This window comes from Thermobia domestica, chromosome 10, assembly GCF_964235325.1.
Source record: "Thermobia domestica chromosome 10, izTheDome1.hap1.1, whole genome shotgun sequence".
In the NCBI taxonomy this organism is placed as follows: domain Eukaryota; kingdom Metazoa; phylum Arthropoda; class Insecta; order Zygentoma; family Lepismatidae; genus Thermobia; species Thermobia domestica.
The window spans coordinates 155986962-156006311 of record NC_137463.1 but is presented as its reverse complement, the minus strand read 5'-3'; the positions used below and the strand labels follow the sequence as shown (position 1 = coordinate 156006311).

Genomic DNA, 19350 nt, shown 5'->3' with positions numbered 1-19350 from the left:
CAACTCGAATGTCTCCAAAATCTTTCTATAATTTTTAATATTGTTTTGAAGAAAGTATTCTCTCAGAAACAGCCTTGAAATCAATTCAAGTGAGCATCCATGCATAGGCCTAACTTAAGGGGGCAAAGGGGGCAGCTTCCCCCCAATTGAAGTTTATTAGGATAGTCATCCAGTGTTATCTATGAACTTAGCTGAAGCGAATACGACACCGTTTTGCTTAATTTTGTGTTTTTGTTTTTCTGTATTAAGGTCTTTGGGCGACTAACCAGACCAAGAGAAGGGAGGGGCAAGGAAGTGAGAAGACAGCGACCCTGGCCTGACAAAAGGTACCAGGTAAAACCTCAGTCACTCAGTCAGGATAGCTGGTCGGAACGGAGTTCGTGGTTATGCTCCACCTTTGAAATGCTCTTCGTTAAGCATACACACTGCCCAGGGTTTCAAGTGGCTTCAGTGAATAGCCGCCTCGCCAGAATGCTTATCCACAGTGATTTGCCAGAACGCAGTCAATAATGAAAGTAAATAATCCCTGATCCATGTTCCTGATCTGTTTCGAAAAATCATATTAATAGTCGTTTCATAGACGGAACCAAACGATTAATTAAAATTAATGCACACTGTTTGTAAAGTGACAACTTTTGCCCACGAACCAAATTCAGACAGCAGGCTGATTTGCCGGAACGCAGTGCCGATGTGTTTCGGCTCACTTTAAGCCCTGACACTGCCTCTCTACTACTAGCTGGGTAATTGTCACTCAATTTCGATGCATGTAATCTGAATTGGTTCACACCTCACTTTATTGCTTTTTTCGTTTTTAGACATTACATGTTTCTTTACGACGATAATAATAATAATTTATAAACTGTATTGTCAAATTCAGGATTTCTTTATTTTTCTGTCACATCAGAAATGCTTGTAATTTGAATAAAAATAGTACTTATTCTGAACATGTTTTTGTTTTGGGAGGGGGGAGGATCACAGAGCCAGTGAAAAATTGTGATTTAACTATATCTAAAAATAATTTGCTTATGTTCAGAGATGTTCATATACCTTCTCCCTTACTGATTCTGGCTGTTTCTTAGGCAATGGACAGTTGTTAAAAATTTTGTCTTATCTATGCTGATATTATTAAAAAATGTTCGACTGTAAACTGTCTTCAAGTCTGAAGAAAGTTCTAGAATAACAACGGGAATGGAACTCTGATTTTAACATCTGGTAATGTCTTGCAATAAATGTTTTGCTACATCCATCTTAATAAAGGTCAGTGAACTTTGAGCGTGCTGGAGAAAGGGGATGTGGTGTACGTTGATGGTGAAAGGAAGTACAGGTCGTTCTGTTGTCTGGGATGCAAGATGTGTTTTATAAGGATAAGCAGAGACATACATAACTCGGCTCATTGTCGGGAATCTTGTGGTCCTAAATACAAGATATTTTATTGCTTTCCCTGTACGTCACAAAAATAGCAACATCTGGTATTGTTGTAAAGTGGAAAGGGAGAACTGTACCGTTAAAACAAGAGTTATTTTTACTAATAGCCACCCTGGCACCCAAACCAAAAATAATACACTTAATTTGTTCTGAAGTTTGTGTTTGCAGTGAGGAGTTCGTTTGAAGATTTTTTCTACTGTATATATATATAGCCTTCACGTGTATCGCTGTATTGGTTTCATTTTTTATAATTTATCTGCGGTACTTGAACATTTCTTAAGTTTCACAGGAAGTTGTTGTGACTAATATGCAGTGCTTAAAAAAAACTTTGTTGGAATATTTTAGTAGGAAGCCGAAACTTAGCAATATTGACTGCCAGCGGAGATAATGAAATAGTGACTAAACAATATACTTCTTGTGTTTCAGAAGATAAGAATTTAAGTGCTAGTGTGAAAACAGTGTCAGAAGATGAAGTCTCAGAAGATAAGAATTCAAATGCCGGTACTACTGTGGAAATAGTGTCACAAGATGACGTTTCAGAAGATCGTGATCCAGTCAAAGGTTGTGAAAAGGCAAAGACATTTCTGGCATTAGGTCTAGGTCCTTTTAAATCGCAATTGTAAACGTACCCTAATAAAAATGACCGCCTTTTCCGATCTGAGTGGTATAGGCAATTTAGTTTGTTAGAATACAGCGTTGCTCGAGACAGTGCTTTTTGCTTTTATTGTCGCTTTTTCTCCGAAAATATTCCGAAATCTGAAGACACTTTTCCTAAGGAGGGTTTCCGTAACTGGAAGAAGGTCGTAGATAAATTCGGTACTCATGAGTAGATTAGATTTGCAGACGAACCAAATAGTTAACGACAAGAGAACATATTTGGAAGCAGTTCTAAATAGTATTTTGTATTGTGCTCGCCAATGTGTTCCTCTTAGAGGCCATAGGGAAAATGACGAAAGTGAAAATAAAGGGAATTTACTAGAACTCTTATCGCCAAGATCCAAAGACAATGACGTGATTTTTCGGTATTATGTTAACAAAGAGTATACTTTTAGATACGTTAGTCCGAATATCAAAATCAATTTCTAGATTTAACGTGTGAGTATGTGCTGGGGAAAATAATTGTTCGTGTGAAGACTGCAGGTTGTATATAGTGTCATCATGGATGAAACTCAAGATTTGAAGTGACATGAACAAATATGAATTGTTTTGCGATACTGTGGTGAAACATTAAACGATCACACAAGTTTTATCGGGTTTTACAAGACACACACACACACACACACACACACAAAAAAAAAAAAAAACCGGCGAAACTTTGTCCAAACTGTTAACATATGTGTTAATATCACTAGATCTGAGCGTAGATAACATCCGAGGGCAATGTTACGATGGTGCAGCCGCTATGCGTGGTCAGTACCCTGGCGTTGCAAAAAGGATCAGGGACGTAAACGATTTAGCCATTTATATTCATTGTTACGATCACATTTTGAATTTATGCATTGTTGATGTGTGCGGAGAAGTGTCCGCGATTAGAAATATGCTTGGTGTTCTGAGTAGTTTGCATTCCTTCATAGAAGCGTCGCCAAAAAAGGCACGCTATTTGTGAAAATATTCAACGTAAAAGAGAAAACTTAAAGCATTTGGTAACATTAAAATCTTTGAGCGACACTGGATGGAACTGTAAATTGGATAGTTTTAGAACATTTTGGACCTGTAGTTGAAACTTTAGAGGAAATAGCAGATCACTATCAAATTTACGGTCCAGATGCGTATTCCCTCTTAAACAATGTTAATGACTTTTTATTTCTGTTTTGTCTTAAAACTGATGAGACGTGTTCTTGAATACAGTAATCAACTGTCCATTCACTTACAGAATACACGTGCCAATTTTTCTACTGTGAAAAATTTGTCGCAAACCACTATCTGCAGCTTTCAGTCCTTTCAGAGTGAGAAAAGATTGAATACGCTGTGGACAGAAACAGAAGAAATTGCAGAAACCATGGGATGCAGTGCACCAAACGTTCCACGAAGACGAATTCCACGAGCATTGGATGGTGGTGATACTTAGTAGTAGGCCCCCCGTTATGCCCGAATGACTCATCCTCACTCTCTTTTATGACCGGGGTGAAAGGTCAATGACCTTGGCCCGGGGTCAATGACCTAGGGGTACATAGGACCACCCCCTCTAAATTTTGGCAGGGGTACCATGGCCCACCCCCTAAATTTTGGCAGGGGTACCTAGGACCACCCCCTTAAATTTTGGAAATTGCCAAATCTAAAAATTTGGTGTGGTAGCCTAGGACCACAGTATGTACCTCTATCAGTATTGGGTGTCTATGTCGTTCCCTTTTATGAGTAAAAAATTGCCAAAAATTCAAATTTCGGGGGTTTTTGACCTAATTTATCCCCTTTGATGAGGTATTATTACCTTATATAGTTATATGGGCGTATACAGGGGTTCATTACCTTTCATAAGACATGGGTATATTAATGCACCCCTTGAAAAATTTGGGAGGGGTACCTTGGCCCACCCCTTAAATTTTGGAAATTGACCAATTTAAACATTGGGTATTATAGTACAGGACCCTAATATGTATCATGATAAATTTGGGCGGTCCACCTCGTTTCCTTCTAGGGGTACAAAATTGCCAAAATATAAACGTAAGCAAAACGTTATACCACGTGTTTGGGTTTTGGTCGATTTTATCCCCTTTGATAAGGTGTTATTATCCTATATAGTTATATGGTCATGTATAGGGGTCCATTACCTTTCATAAGATATGGGTACATGTGTGCACTCCTTTAAAAATTTGTGAGGAGTACCTTGGCCCACCCCTTAAATTTTAGAAATTGCTCATTTTGTATATTTGGTATTATAGTACTGGACCCTAACATGTATTATGATAAATTTGGGTAGTTCACCTCGTTCCTTTTAGGGGTACGAAATTGCCAAATTTTAGTACAACCACGTGTTTGTTTTGGCTCAATTTATCCCCCTTGGATGAGGTCCTATTACCTTATATGATTATATGGTTATGTATATTGGTCCATTCCCTATTATAAGACATGGGTATATTGATGCACCCTTTAAAAATTTGGGAAGGGTACCTTGGCCCACCTCTTTATTTTGGAAATTGCCCAATTTAAACATTTGGTATAATAGTATAAGACCCTAATATATATTACTATAAATTTGGGTGGTCCATCTCGTTCCCTTTCATGGGTACGAAATTGCCAAATTTTAGTACAACCACGTGTTTCGTTTTTGACCTAATTTATTCCCTTGGATGATGTCCTATTACCTAATATGATTATATGGTCTTGTATAGGGTCCATTTTCTATCATAAGACATAGGTACATTGATGCACCCCTTTAAATTTTGGGAGGTGTACCATAGCCAATCCCTTAAATTTTGGAAATTTTTCTATTTAAGCATTCGCTATCATAGTACATGACCTCAATATGTATCATGATAAATTTGGGTGGTCCACCTTGTTCCCTTTCATGACTAAAAAAATGCCAAAATATAAACATAAGCAATATGTTGTATCACGTGTTTGGTTTTTGGCCCAATTTATCCCGTTTGATGCGGTCTTATTACCGTATATGTTTATATGGTCATGTATATAGGTTCATTTCATATCATAAGACATGAGTACATTGATGCACCCTTTAAAATTTGGGAGGGGTATCTTGGCTCATCCACTCAGTTTTAGAAATTGTTTAATATAAGCATTTGGTATCTTCGTACAGGTCTTCAATATGTACCACTACAAATTTGGATGGTCCACATCGTTCCCTTTCATGGGTAAAGAACTACCAAAAATCAAATTTCGGAGGTTATTGACTCCTATTTAGCACGTTATATGGTTTATTACCTCTATATGTTTATGTTCTCTTTTAAATTTGGGAATTATAAAATAACATAATTTGGTAAACGTTTTCTAGGACCCATTGGTGTTTCTCTTATGGCCAAATATTCAAAATTTAAAGGTTATTAACCGGCTTTATTATTAAATGAGTACAGGATTTATTACTTTTTCATAAGACACAGGTGTATTTGTGTACCAATCTTAAATTTTGGGAGGGGTACATTTCTTATTGTCATATCAATAATTGGTAATTGTTCTTTGGGTAAATCATTGTGAAATATTAGTATGATCACGTGATCAGTTATTGACCTATGATGGGATTAGGAGTCCAGGACATTGGTACATTTAAACTTTGTAGGATAATTTGAGAATGCGTCATTGGTATTGATTATTACAGCCAAATATAAACGTAAGCAATACGATGTACCACGTGATTGACCTTGATGAGGTAGTGTACAGGGATACATAGCTAACCTTATTGAATCTTATGACTCATAGTCTTAAGGGAATACATGCTACAACACTGGCAAAGTTATTGTTGATGTAATTTGATTGGTTGATCACTATCTTTCGTGCAATCTGATTGGCTGATCACTATCTTTCGTGCAATCTGATTGGTTGCTGATTTTCAAATCTTTGCTGCATTCAGTTTTAAGTTTTGTTTAACATTTAAAAATCTTGGTTTCGTTCAACATTTTGCACTCACTGATAAATATGATCAAAACCGTTTATTTGTTAATCGAATAGTTAAAAACCGGATAAAGTTTGACGGTTAACCGTGAAACGTAAATTTTTTTTAGTTTGAAAATTTTTTGTTTGAAAGTTTTTGTTTGAAAACTCTTGTTTCAAATTTGTGTTTGAATTTTTTTGTTTCAGAATTTTGTTTGAAATTTGTTTCAAAATTTTTTGTTTGAAAATTTTTTTGTTTGAAATTTTTTGTTGCAAAATTTTGTTTAAAAATTTTTGTTTAAAATTTTTTGTTCGAAATTTTTGTTTTGAAATTTTTCGTTTCCAAATTTTTTGTTTAAAATTTTTTTGTTTCGAATTTTATTTCAAAATTTTTTTTGAAAATTTTTTTCGTTTCAAAATTTTGTTTGAATTTTTCGTTTCCAATTTTTTTCGTTTCAAAAATTTTGTTTCAAAGTTTGGTTTGACATTTTTAAAAGTTTGTGCACTCATTAGTAAAGAACCTGAACTGTTTAGAACAAAAACCTCTGGCAACATTGTGGTGCAATAGTACACGTCAGAACATGATGTTGCAACGTCATCAGTTTTGCATCATATATAAGTATCGTTCGAGTTAGTATTCATGATAACATCATCATGGCTACTTGTCTACAGTTTCTAAACACACGTGATGTGATGAAATCATTTACCAAGATTACTGATTTACAACAGAATGTACCTTATAGAATCTTAGCTAGCCAAATGATCCCTACAAAGTTTGGATTAAGAATCGTAGTGAAGCTTGAAAATGATAAGAATATAATTTTACCAGCAAGATATTTACCCATGGAAGCATCAAAACAAGAAGAAGTGCTGCGTTTCTTAAATACTGGATCTGTATCTTTATGTTATAAAAGACTCTTGGGTCGAAGTCATCAATTTGAATTTAGTACACAGCCAGATTCGTCAGCAATTGTGATGAAATCATGAATTCAAACGTCAGCACATTCCTTTGACGTCAGACATAGTCGTATGAATTTGGTTGGTCAGCATGACGTCAGTAACTGTGATGAAACCATGAATTCAAATGTCAGCACATTCCTTTGACGTCAGACATAGTTGTATGAATTTGGTTGGTCAGCATGACGTCAGCGACTGTGATGAAACCATGAATTCAATCGTCAGCACATTTCTTTCCAATGACGTCAGCCGTAGTTCTATAAATCAACCAATACACTGTCATCCCACGAAATCATTTGAGCAAGTGCTTTTCAGGAGGAAAGATGTGTACTTCTAACGATAAAGAGTTCATCTTCGCAAGCTATTATCCAATAAATATATTTCAAACAAAACATGTGATGATTGGTATCAGTGCTAGAACATTTGAACCAGTGATTCGATTGGGAAAAGCAGAACAATTTGGTGTACAACTGACCTGTGAAGAATGGCAAATATTATGTTCACGAATCGACCAAATGAACGATTATTTTCATGATGAGCTAAATGTGACCATAGTCAAATCATTAGGCTCAAATCATGAAGTGGTGATGCGTACAGTCCTCGAAGAGAAGATGGTGCTGTTACGTAAAAAGAGTACATTCCATGTCCCTCGCAACATGGTGTATCTAACACAAACTGAATGGAACAAATTCATCAGCGTATTTCAGTGTGTTAAACATGCAGTGGAAGTGTGCAACAAAACAAGTATATTCCTGAAAAAGTACTATTTTGAAAAATGTGTTATGCATATTGTACAATATGTATCTAGATATTGTGATGGTTGTCAACATCGTTCGTGGGTGCATACCTGTATTGATAAACAGTTTATTTGTGATCAAATGGACATTGAGTTTCCACCAATTGATATTGCAATAGACCTTAAAAGACTTCAATTGGAATTAAAATTATATGCTAAAGACAAACTAGTGCAAGAAGTTCAAAATACATTGTATCGACAATATCCAGATCATATATCTGGTATGGATGTGTGTGGAGTGTAATAAAATGATCCATTTTAATGAATTGTGTTTTTTTCATTTCAAGTACAACCCCATGTTCTGACGTGTACTATTGCACCACAATGTTGCCAGAGGTTTTTGTTCTGAACAGTTCCGGTTCTTTACTAATGAGTGCACAAACTTTTAAAAATGTCAAACCAAACTTTGAAACAAAATTTTTGAAACGAAAAAAATTGGAAACGAAAAATTCAAACAAAATTTTGAAACGAAAAAATTCGAAACAAAAAAATTTTAAACAAAAAAATTTGGAAACGAAAAATTTCAAAACAAAAATTTCGAACAAAAACTTTTAAACAAAAAAATTTTAAACAAAATTTTGCAACAAAAAATTTCAAACAAAAAATTTTCAAACAAAAAATTTTGAAACAAATTTCAAACAAAATTCTGAAACAAAAAAATTCAAACAAAAATTTGAAACAAGAGTCTTCAAACAAAATTTTTCAAACAAAAAACTTTCAAACTAAAAAAATTTTACGTTTCACGGTTAACCGTCAAACTTTATCCGGTTTTTAACTATTCGATTAACAAATAAAACGGTTTTGATCATATTTATCAGTGAGTGCAAAATGTTGAACGAAGCCAAGATTTTTAAATGTTAAACAAAACTTAAAACTGAATGCAGCAAAGATTTGAAAATCAGCAACCAATCAGATTGCACGAAAGATAGTGATCAGCCAATCAGATTGCACGAAAGATAGTGATCAACCAATCAAATTACATCAACAATAACTTTGCCAGTGTTGTAGCATGTATTCCCTTAAGACTATGAGTCATAAGATTCAATAAGGTTAGCTATGTATCCCTGTACACTACCTCATCAAGGTCAATCACGTGGTACATCGTATTGCTTACGTTTATATTTGGCTGTAATAATCAATACCAATGACGCATTCTCAAATTATCCTACAAAGTTTAAATGTACCAATGTCCTGGACTCCTAATCCCATCATAGGTCAATAACTGATCACGTGATCATACTAATATTTCACAATGATTTACCCAAAGAACAATTACCAATTATTGATATGACAATAAGAAATGTACCCCTCCCAAAATTTAAGATTGGTACACAAATACACCTGTGTCTTATGAAAAAGTAATAAATCCTGTACTCATTTAATAATAAAGCCGGTTAATAACCTTTAAATTTTGAATATTTGGCCATAAGAGAAACACCAATGGGTCCTAGAAAACGTTTACCAAATTATGTTATTTTATAATTCCCAAATTTAAAAGAGAACATAAACATATAGAGGTAATAAACCATATAACGTGCTAAATAGGAGTCAATAACCTCCGAAATTTGATTTTTGGTAGTTCTTTACCCATGAAAGGGAACGATGTGGACCATCCAAATTTGTAGTGGTACATATTGAAGACCTGTACGAAGATACCAAATGCTTATATTAAACAATTTCTAAAACTGAGTGGATGAGTCAAGATACCCCTCCCAAATTTTAAAGGATGCATCAATGTACTCATGTCTTATGATATGAAATGAACCTATATACATGACCATATAAACATATACGGTAATAAGACCGCATCAAACGGGATAAATTGGGCCAAAAACCAAACACGTGATACAACATATTGCTTATGTTTATATTTTGGCATTTTTTAGTCATGAAAGGGAACAAGGTGGACCACCCAAATTTATCATGATACATATTGAGGTCATGTACTATGATAGCGAATGCTTAAATAGAAAAATTTCCAAAATTTAAGGGATTGGCTATGGTACACCTCCCAAAATTTAAAGGGGTGCATCAATGTACCTATGTCTTATGATAGAAAATGGACCCTATACAAGACCATATAATCATATTAGGTAATAGGACATCATCCAAGGGAATAAATTAGGTCAAAAACGAAACACGTGGTTGTACTAAAATTTGGCAATTTCGTACCCATGAAAGGGAACGAGATGGACCACCCAAATTTATAGTAATATATATTAGGGTCTTATACTATTATACCAAATGTTTAAATTGGGCAATTTCCAAAATAAAGAGGTGGGCCAAGGTACCCTTCCCAAATTTTTAAAGGGTGCATCAATATACCCATGTCTTATAATAGGGAATGGACCAATATACATAACCATATAATCATATAAGGTAATAGGACCTCATCCAAGGGGGATAAATTGAGCCAAAACAAACACGTGGTTGTACTAAAATTTGGCAATTTCGTACCCCTAAAAGGAACGAGGTGAACTACCCAAATTTATCATAATACATGTTAGGGTCCAGTACTATAATACCAAATATACAAAATGAGCAATTTCTAAAATTTAAGGGGTGGGCCAAGGTACTCCTCACAAATTTTTAAAGGAGTGCACACATGTACCCATATCTTATGAAAGGTAATGGACCCCTATACATGACCATATAACTATATAGGATAATAACACCTCATCAAAGGGGATAAAATCGACCAAAACCCAAACACGTGGTATAACGTTTTGCTTACGTTTATATTTTGGCAATTTTGTACCCCTAGAAGGAAACGAGGTGGACCGCCCAAATTTATCATGATACATATTAGGGTCCTGTACTATAATACCCAATGTTTAAATTGGTCAATTTCCAAAACTTAAGGGGTGGGCCAAGGTACCCCTCCCAAATTTTTCAAGGGGTGCATTAATATACCCATATGTTATGAAAGGTAATGAACCCCTGTATACGCCCATATAACTATATAGGATAATAACACCTCATCAAAGGGGATAAAATCGACCAAAAACCAAACACGTGGTATAACGTATTGCTTAAGTTTATATTTTTGGCAATTTTGTAATCCTAGAAGGAAATGAGGTGGACCGCCCAAATTTATCATAATACATATCAGGGTCCTATACTATAATACCCAATGTTTAATTTGGTCAATTTCCAAAATTTAAGGGGTGGGCCAAGGTACCCCTTCCAAATTTTTCAAGGGGTGCATTAATATACCCATGTCTTATGAAAGGTAATGAACCCCTGTATACGCCCATATAACTATATAAGGTAATAATACCTCATCAAAGGGGATAAATTAGGTCAAAAACCCCCGAAATTTGAATTTTTGGCAATTTTTTACTCATAAAAGGGAACGACATAGACACCCAATACTGATAGAGGTACATACTGTGGTCCTAGCTACCACACCAAATTTTTAGATTTGGCAATTTCCAAAATTTAAGGGGGTGGTCCTAGGTACCCCTGCCAAAATTTAGGGGGTGGGCCATGGTACCCCTGCCAAAATTTAGAGGGGGTGGTCCTATGTACCCCTAGGTCATTGACCCCGGGCCAAGGTCATTGACCTTTCACCCCGGTCATAAAAGAGAGTGAGGATGAGTCATTCGGGCATAACGGGGGGCCTACTACTTACTTCTTCCGAGTGTGAGACAGCAGCTGAATATTACAGACGCGAAGTGTATTATCCCGTTGTTGACATCCTTGTGGCAAATATTAGCAATAAGCTCAAAGAAAATGATATGCAGGTTCTCCCTCCACGACATGTTGAATCAACTAAGCCATCAGCAGAAAGTATCACAATTGTCAGCAACACCTACAAAATCCCAAAAGTTGAGCTGGCATCAGAGTTAACAGTTTTCTCTAATTTGTGTGCAGAGAGACAGACTGAAAATGATTTTTCCTCGCGTCTAAATTTGTTTTCAAAATTGAATCTTTACGAATGCTTCCCAAACTTGAACCAAGTTTATAAGATTTTTCTAACCGTGCCTGTCAGTTCCGCAACCAGTGAACGTCCGCTTTCGTGCGTGAGACGGCTAAAAACACGATCGTAGCACTATGGGTGAAGAAAGACTTCGTAGTTTAGCTGTGTTGTGCATAGAAAGGTCTTACGACATTAACGTTTCTCAGATTATCGACAAATTTGATTCAGAAGCAACACTTCGAGGAAGGCGGCTCCAGCCCCATTAACAGTTGAAGTCCAATTTCCATATCATTACATTTAGCGGTAAGTGAAATATTAACTTATTAAATAAAAATTAAAAATGTGATATTTGCTGGCTAATATTTGGATTTCCTAATATTGTGATTTCCTTGTAATATTGATAAGCAGTATTTCTTTCAGAAGGTGTGCCGGGGCTTCCCCCTCCATACACACACACACTCAAGTGCAAAATACTCTTCAGGCAAATTTTCAGAGAAAATCAGGATATCAAGAAACATATGTTTAACTATAATACCCCTCTTTACTTTTAAAATACCCTCTTTGAAGATTTTTTTCTGAAAGAAATACTATTAATGAGCAGGGGTAAACGAATGTGTGATTATTGTGCTGATAGGTTGTTCCAGGTAATTCCTTAACAACATTTAAGGCTCAGGTCAATGTGAAGGATTGGGCAAAGATCAGGGGAAAATTGGCTAAGAGGGGCTTAAAATGGGCCAGAACGCACCAGTTTTGCGTTCCAGTAAGTCAGTGTGGTGTCCGAATTAAAGTTCCTGTGCTGTACTTGTCTCGTTCCAAATTTGTAGTCTTTTCAGTTTATTATTGTCATATTTTAAGCAGATTAATATCCTATTAAAGCACGATATTAGAACTAATCTAGAACTTTTCGTTCTGCATTTTGTTCCTCCAAATAACTCTAGGGAAAGGCGTTCCGTCTATTGACTAAAACAATTTTTAAGCACAGAGGCAAGTTTTAATTTTAGTTCTCACCTACAAAAACTGACGTAAAGTAGGCTGAGTATCTGCCTGAGTTGTATTTATATCATTCCCACACTCCAACTACACAATGGTGATCCAAAATCAGAGAGGGTTTCTCGAAACTACGGTGCTAAATATTTGGTTAAAACATTGGCAGCAAATGTAAGGTTGGTTTCAAAAACTGACAATTTAAGGTTGAAAACTACCTGCCCAAGTGGAAATTTGTGAATATATTTTTGTCGAAACAAAGGAAAGTTTACACGTGCACAAATGAGCAATGTATATTATATACTTCTAATTACAGCTTGTGAATCTTACAGTCAATAAATAAAACTTGTTGTCTCTTAATAATGAAAGAAAAGAAGAATCGCAGTTCACGCACATGCCATGTAGCTGTCACCGCAAATTCAAACCTTATAATCGATTTTTATACCAAAGGCAATAATTTGAAATATGTTGCTACTTCCAATCTAAAGTAGGAATTACAAAATCTACGCCCGGTTGAATTCACAACTTTCTGTGATCAGTTGTTAATGTATAATGATCTTTTTTAAACTTCCATAGGGAGAGAGCATATACAACTACTCAAAGATGCATGGAAAGATGTATGCTTGAAATAACCTGGAGAAATAGAAAAAGAAATACATCGATCAGGAAGATAACAGGAGTGATCGATATGATCGAGAAAATAGAAGGACTCAAGTGTCAGGGAGCTGATCATATTGCAAGAAGAACTGATGATAGGTTGACAAAATTAATCCTTGACTGGATCCTAAGGGAACAAAAACGATCCAAAAAACGTTGTAATACAATATGGTGTGACGAAATTAGGAAGCACTGTGGAGTAATGTGGAAACGAACTGCCAAAATAGATACGTGTGAAAAAGAATTGGACAGACTTTCGTCCAGCAGTGGATCGACAAAGGTTGAGAATTATATATATGTTCTTTTCCTCCCTTCCCCAACCATATGGGCCAAGGTTACGCCTATGCATCCATGTGTCTAGTGGAGCTCGAGCAAGGCACTATGACGGCTGAGGCGTATCGCACACTGCTTGCAGACTACGTACACCCCTTCATGACGACCATGTTTCCCAACGGTAGTGGCATTATTCGACAAGATAATGCACCATGTCATAAAGCTAGGAGTTCGAGGAACACAGGGGCGAGTTCAAAGTGATGTGTTGGCCCCCCAACTCGCCGGATCTGAACCCAATCGAACACATCTGGGATGTGATTGAATGTGACGTCAGAGCGCTTCGCCCCTTCCCCGGAATTTATGGGAATTAGATGACCTGTGTTTGCACGTGTGGTGCTAACTCGCTCCAGCGACCTACAAAGGATCATTGCGTCCACGTCAAGATGCATCGCCGTTGTTATCCGTGCCAAAGGTGAAGATACTGACAATTAGGTAGGAAGTCATAATGTTCTGGCTGATGTGTGCGTATATTTTAACTCGTCTCTCGACTCGACGTATTGACTCGAATTCCAGTCGAGTCAAGACAGAAAAATATTTTCGAGTCGAGACAAGCTTAAATCTCGTCTCGACTCGACTCGTGAGCCACCCTAGAAAGAAACTTAACTGTTTGCTTTCCTTAAAGGTACTTATCGTTATTTAACCACGAAATCGGATTGCACTTAAGAAACCCTTTTGTAATTTTAAATCTGTCAAGGAAAAATGTCCTTTATATAACGAAGACAGTGACTCCTCTTTTCACAAGAATTCGTATCGTGTCATCACATACTTTAATCCTCTTTGCTGTTTCAGTGTTTCTCCTTAGTTTTCTGAAGCATTTTTCGTTTTTCCACTATGCTAACGTCATCTTTAAAAAAAGCAGACCCTACATGTTTCTCCAACAAATGCAGAAGACGAGAAAAAGTAAAAATAGCTAATTGAAATATAGACACTATACACACCTCTCGAAAAATACAGATATTGCATTGGTGAAGGAATGCTGAGCATAATTAAACCTATCTTGGACATAGAGTCGTACCAAAAAAAAAAAAAAAAAAAAACTTTTCGAAGTCCTGTTTTTTTCTTGCTTCGGAAACGAAATTGTTGATAAAAGAGAATATTTTCAAAAAGTAATTTGCTTTTCCTATCCACTTTACATAGTTAAATTGCTGCAGGAAAGCGAAGGGAAGTGCCTCAAAGAGGTATTACACCCAAAAATACGATATCAGTTCTAACAATATCCTATAATCTTCTCTGTTGTGTCCCGTTTCTAGAAATTTTAAAACAAAATTTATAACTTCACTTCCTACATCAGACATATTGTTGCTTATAAGTTTATCGCAAATTCCTGCAAATCAGTGCTTGCACTCAATTTTAGACCGTTCTGAAAACGCTTAAATAGGGAAATATCCGATCCGGATGTAACTGATACACCATACCTATTAAATTCAGGTTTTAAAACTAATTAATAAATATGGTGTATTCTAGGAAGGTACAGAAGATCTTTCTGGAGCTTCTGCTTTAGCAAAATGCAAGTATTGTTGATATGACACATGTTACAGGAAATAATATCAAACAAACTACCTGTATGCACTTCTTCAAGCGAGTGAAATATAACACAACTATATTTTCTTCTCCTTATGATATCAAAATGAAAATACTGTTTGAAGTAGATAGAAGTTCCGAGCAGGTTCTCGCGTTTGTATCAGAAGCAAGTACACATATCGTGAATCAAACCATTGACCACTTGCACAGAAAACTCACGCGTTAGCCGCTTGGTCACTAGAGCATATCACATACGAGTTTGAGGACGGCTCTTTCCCCATTTCGTGCAGCTTACATAGTGTGCAGTATGCAATTCTTTCACACAAAGTCGTATTTTATAATAGATGTAACATAAACTTCGCTTGGCTCGTTATTTTTCTTTTACAGCTAGTTATTAAAATAATGGATACACCGAATTACTGCAATATGTAAATTTTGTGAGTTAGTAACAATGAACATTCATTTAGTGTACTGTCTTGTGTCGGCGCCGAATACTCAAAACTATACGGATTCGTCCGTGAAGTAGATTAGACACTGAGAAATCAAAATGGGAAACATCTTATTTCCAAAGAATACAAATTTTCGGTGTGCAAGTAGTTTAATTTTACAACTATATAGTGTATGAACAACATTAGCAGGGTGTATGTGATAATGAATTTAATGACCTAAGTTAATCTACTGTTCAATATTTAACGCGGTTGAAAATTTAATTCTATACTCATAAAGTGATATGTTAAGTATTATTAATGTTTATTATTGTAACTATCCTAATTATGTATATTTCGCTAGTTTTATAGCTTCTTGACTGTAACTTTTTTATTCATCATTTCAGATATCTGAAAGTTTGGAATCGAATGTGCCACTTCATGTGAAACTGAGAGGAAAAATTAGGTGAGTTATGTTGCATAGTTGTTTCTATTTAGTGTTTTATCTATTTAGGGTTTCTATTTAGGGATTTTTATATCTGTGCAGCGCATCATTTAAGCAGATAACATCGGGTTCAAAGCTCGTTCATCAGATATCTATTGTGTTAGTACAGTATATCATATGTTGTAATTACTAATGAGATAAGAGCTTTCAATTTGCTATTTGTGGAAGATACAAATAATAAAAACTTTTACATAATATGTGGGGCAAAGATGTAAAGAATACTATCAGTGGCTGATTTATGACCTTGAAAGCATTAATTATTTTTTGCGCTATTTGCACACTACGTAGTTTTTGGAAAGTGAACCTCTTAAAAGAGTGAAATATAATCTGGACGATATGGAAATGTATTTTACCGAAGGTTTCATGGTACACTACCGATCATGAAACTTCAAGAGAATCACATACCCTACTAACAGGGCTTCAAGAACATCGTAACAAAATGTAGACTACCGAAAGTGTGAAGAAACATTTTAGTCTACCTAGTTCGGAAACTATCGAACGTCTCGACATGGAAGGTTCAAGAAATAATCATAAAGTAACGGGTGACCCACGAAAAATCCATGTCCGTGTGCATGTTTGTAATGAAACTTCTTATTGTTGTCGGTACAGTCGGCACCAGTAATTGTTGCTATTGATTGTGTGTTGCGGCAGTTAGATAGGAAGATGCCTCATTGTTGTTGCATATACACAACAGTATAAAGCCGTGAAGGTAGGTGCAGACAAGTATGTGACGGCTGGTTATAAGATGCGTTCCCTTCAGCAGAGAATAGCGATAATTGAGGCATTTGTGTTCACCAGTCCCTTCAAGGAAACGCAGGAAACTTTTCAGACAAGTTTTCTAGTGTAACTGTTCCTGCAAAGAACAGTATTCAAGGTTTGGTGAAAAATGGCGAACAACAGAATCAGTATTAAATGCCAAAAGATTAGAACCCCGTTCGTTCCTTCCTGTGCTGTGGTAAATGATATCGAAGTACGAATGTCAAGCAACCGTCTGAAGTCAACACGTAAATTATCAGAAGAAATATATCTTCTGCGCAGTATTACGTGTCGACGAGTTTTGCACAATCTACAAATGAAGCCGTACAAAATGACATGCATCTAAGAAGTCAGAGGGAGACAAAGCCAATTAATGTCAATTACTGTATGTAGCCTAGCTTCTTCAAACAATTTCGAGCAGTTTCATGGACCCAAAGCTACTTTACATGAATGAGGATGCGTGGCTTTCTTTATCAGGGCACTTTAACTCGTAGAACACCAGATATTGGCCTGTGGAAAATCATCACATAATTCATCAATAGCCTTTCAATGACGAAAAGATCGGAGTCTGGTGTACTGTGTCTACAGGTAGGATTATGGGTTCCATTGTTTTTTTTTTTTTTTTTTTTTTTTTTTTGACACAACAGTAAACACTGAGGTGTATATTAAATTTTTTGAAGAATCCTATGAAGAGTTGACACCCTTAGAACCCAATTAGGCCATTCAACAGGAATACAATCATGTCTGTCACATTTCCCGTGCGTCGCTCTCATTAATTCACGATATGTTCATAGAGAAAGGACAGTCAGTGCAGGATTGTGGTCGCCGCGATCACTAGATCTGTACCTAGGTATACTTGTGATTTTTATCTTGAGGCAGTTTGAAGGGTAAATGTAATCAAATAAAAGCAAGCATTAGAAAATGTGAAGATCAGTGTTTGTGCAAGTGGCAACTTTGGCTTGACGGTCAATCCAGAATTACCACTTTAGTTTGTTCATAGCTTTCTGTACGTAGCAACAGTAACGCTGTGCTTGTAGTGCTAACTACCACGAATATAGCAGTAACGATTGGTATAACTTCATTATTTTCCGATGTAGCGATTGATAAACGTATTAAAAGTAGCGAACGAACTTATAATATTGTTGTATATTATAGTTACCATAGTCACTGCCTAGGGATGGCCACACGGATCCGGATCCATTAAGATCCGGATCTCGGTTCCGGATATCCGGTTCCTGGATCCGGATCCGGATCCGAAGTTTTGAATCTTAGATCGGGATCCGAAGTTTCGGATATTCGATCCGGATCCGGATATCCGGTTCCTGAATCCACACCCGAAATTTCGAAGTTCAGATTCGGACTCCTGTTTTGAATATTTTAGGCCTTAGATTGAGAACCAGAACTAAAATATCCATATGTATAAAATTTACTAGGTGAATTTTATCTAACTCAGTGGGAAGACGATTCAATTTAAATGACAAAAGATTACATCAAAATCTCATTTTCACATTTTTCAAGGTTAGACCACTGTTGCGCACACCCCATCATTTAGTCTTTAGTATATCTTTAAACTTACTACAAGTATGCCACTTTCATCTCAAGTCAGTAGTTGTATAGATCTGCCTTTTGTTATATATTAATCAAGTTAGGATTAAAATTCGATTGTTTGTGAGACCTATGATAATATTTTCAAAATGAGTTAAAACGTTGAAAAACTGCATAGTAATGCTACATATTTTCTTTGTGCCACATTGGAAATTTATGTAGTCTATCTTATACAGTCGGCTTTTATGATTAATCCAATGATCTGAACTCCTGCAGAATTACGCTAAAATCATGGATGTCTTTGAATTTTCGTCATCATTTCTATTTTTTTTTTTTTATTACGAGCAAAATAAATATCATAAGCGGTATTTTACATAATACATATAGACGCAGATCAGTCAGTTGATTGCTTAAAGGTTATAGCAAAGCTATTACATTTCTAAGACACTGGCGGCCTTAGAACAAAATCCATGGCTTTCCCATAAAATCTTAAATATCTCTATATAAAAAGGGCAAAGTCTTGAGTGACTGAGTGAATAAGTGACAGATCACCGTACAGCCAAATCGCTTAAGCTACAAACTTGAAATTTGGACAGTTTATAGGCTTTGTGACGTAGGATACCACTAAGAAAGGACTTTGGGAAATTCAACGAGGAAGGGGGAAAATGGGGTGGAAAATATTGATGATTCTTGACGTTAGATACTTCAAATTTGGTATTTGGGTTTCTCATTGAAAATAATTTGATACTTTTTTAAAGTGTTTTTTGATATTTAAATTAGAAGGGGCAGGGAAGATGTAGAAAATAAAAGAAGGGGTGGTAATTGCAATTATTGCAATTAGTATAATAATATGCCTATATCTCGGAAATTTAAAGGGTTAGAAACATGGAATTTGGTATTTGGACTTCTCACTTAAAATAATTAGATTTGTATTTCAACGTTTTTTTGATATGTGGCCCAGAAGAGAAGAAAAAGGGCGAGA

The 19350-nt window shown here is 35.9% G+C and overlaps 1 protein-coding gene across 5 annotated transcripts in view; it reads left to right on the top strand.

The window, feature by feature from the left end:
* Positions 1-19350, top strand: part of LOC145662786 (Ig-like and fibronectin type-III domain-containing protein 2) — a 1216055-nt gene that overhangs the window by 460132 nt on the left and 736573 nt on the right. For all 5 annotated transcript variants that reach the window (XM_081728668.1, XM_081728663.1, XM_081728665.1 and 2 more), the window contains one exon: positions 15970-16028. The gene's annotated coding sequence lies outside the window, so the exon portion shown is untranslated. The remainder of the gene's footprint in view (positions 1-15969; positions 16029-19350) is intronic.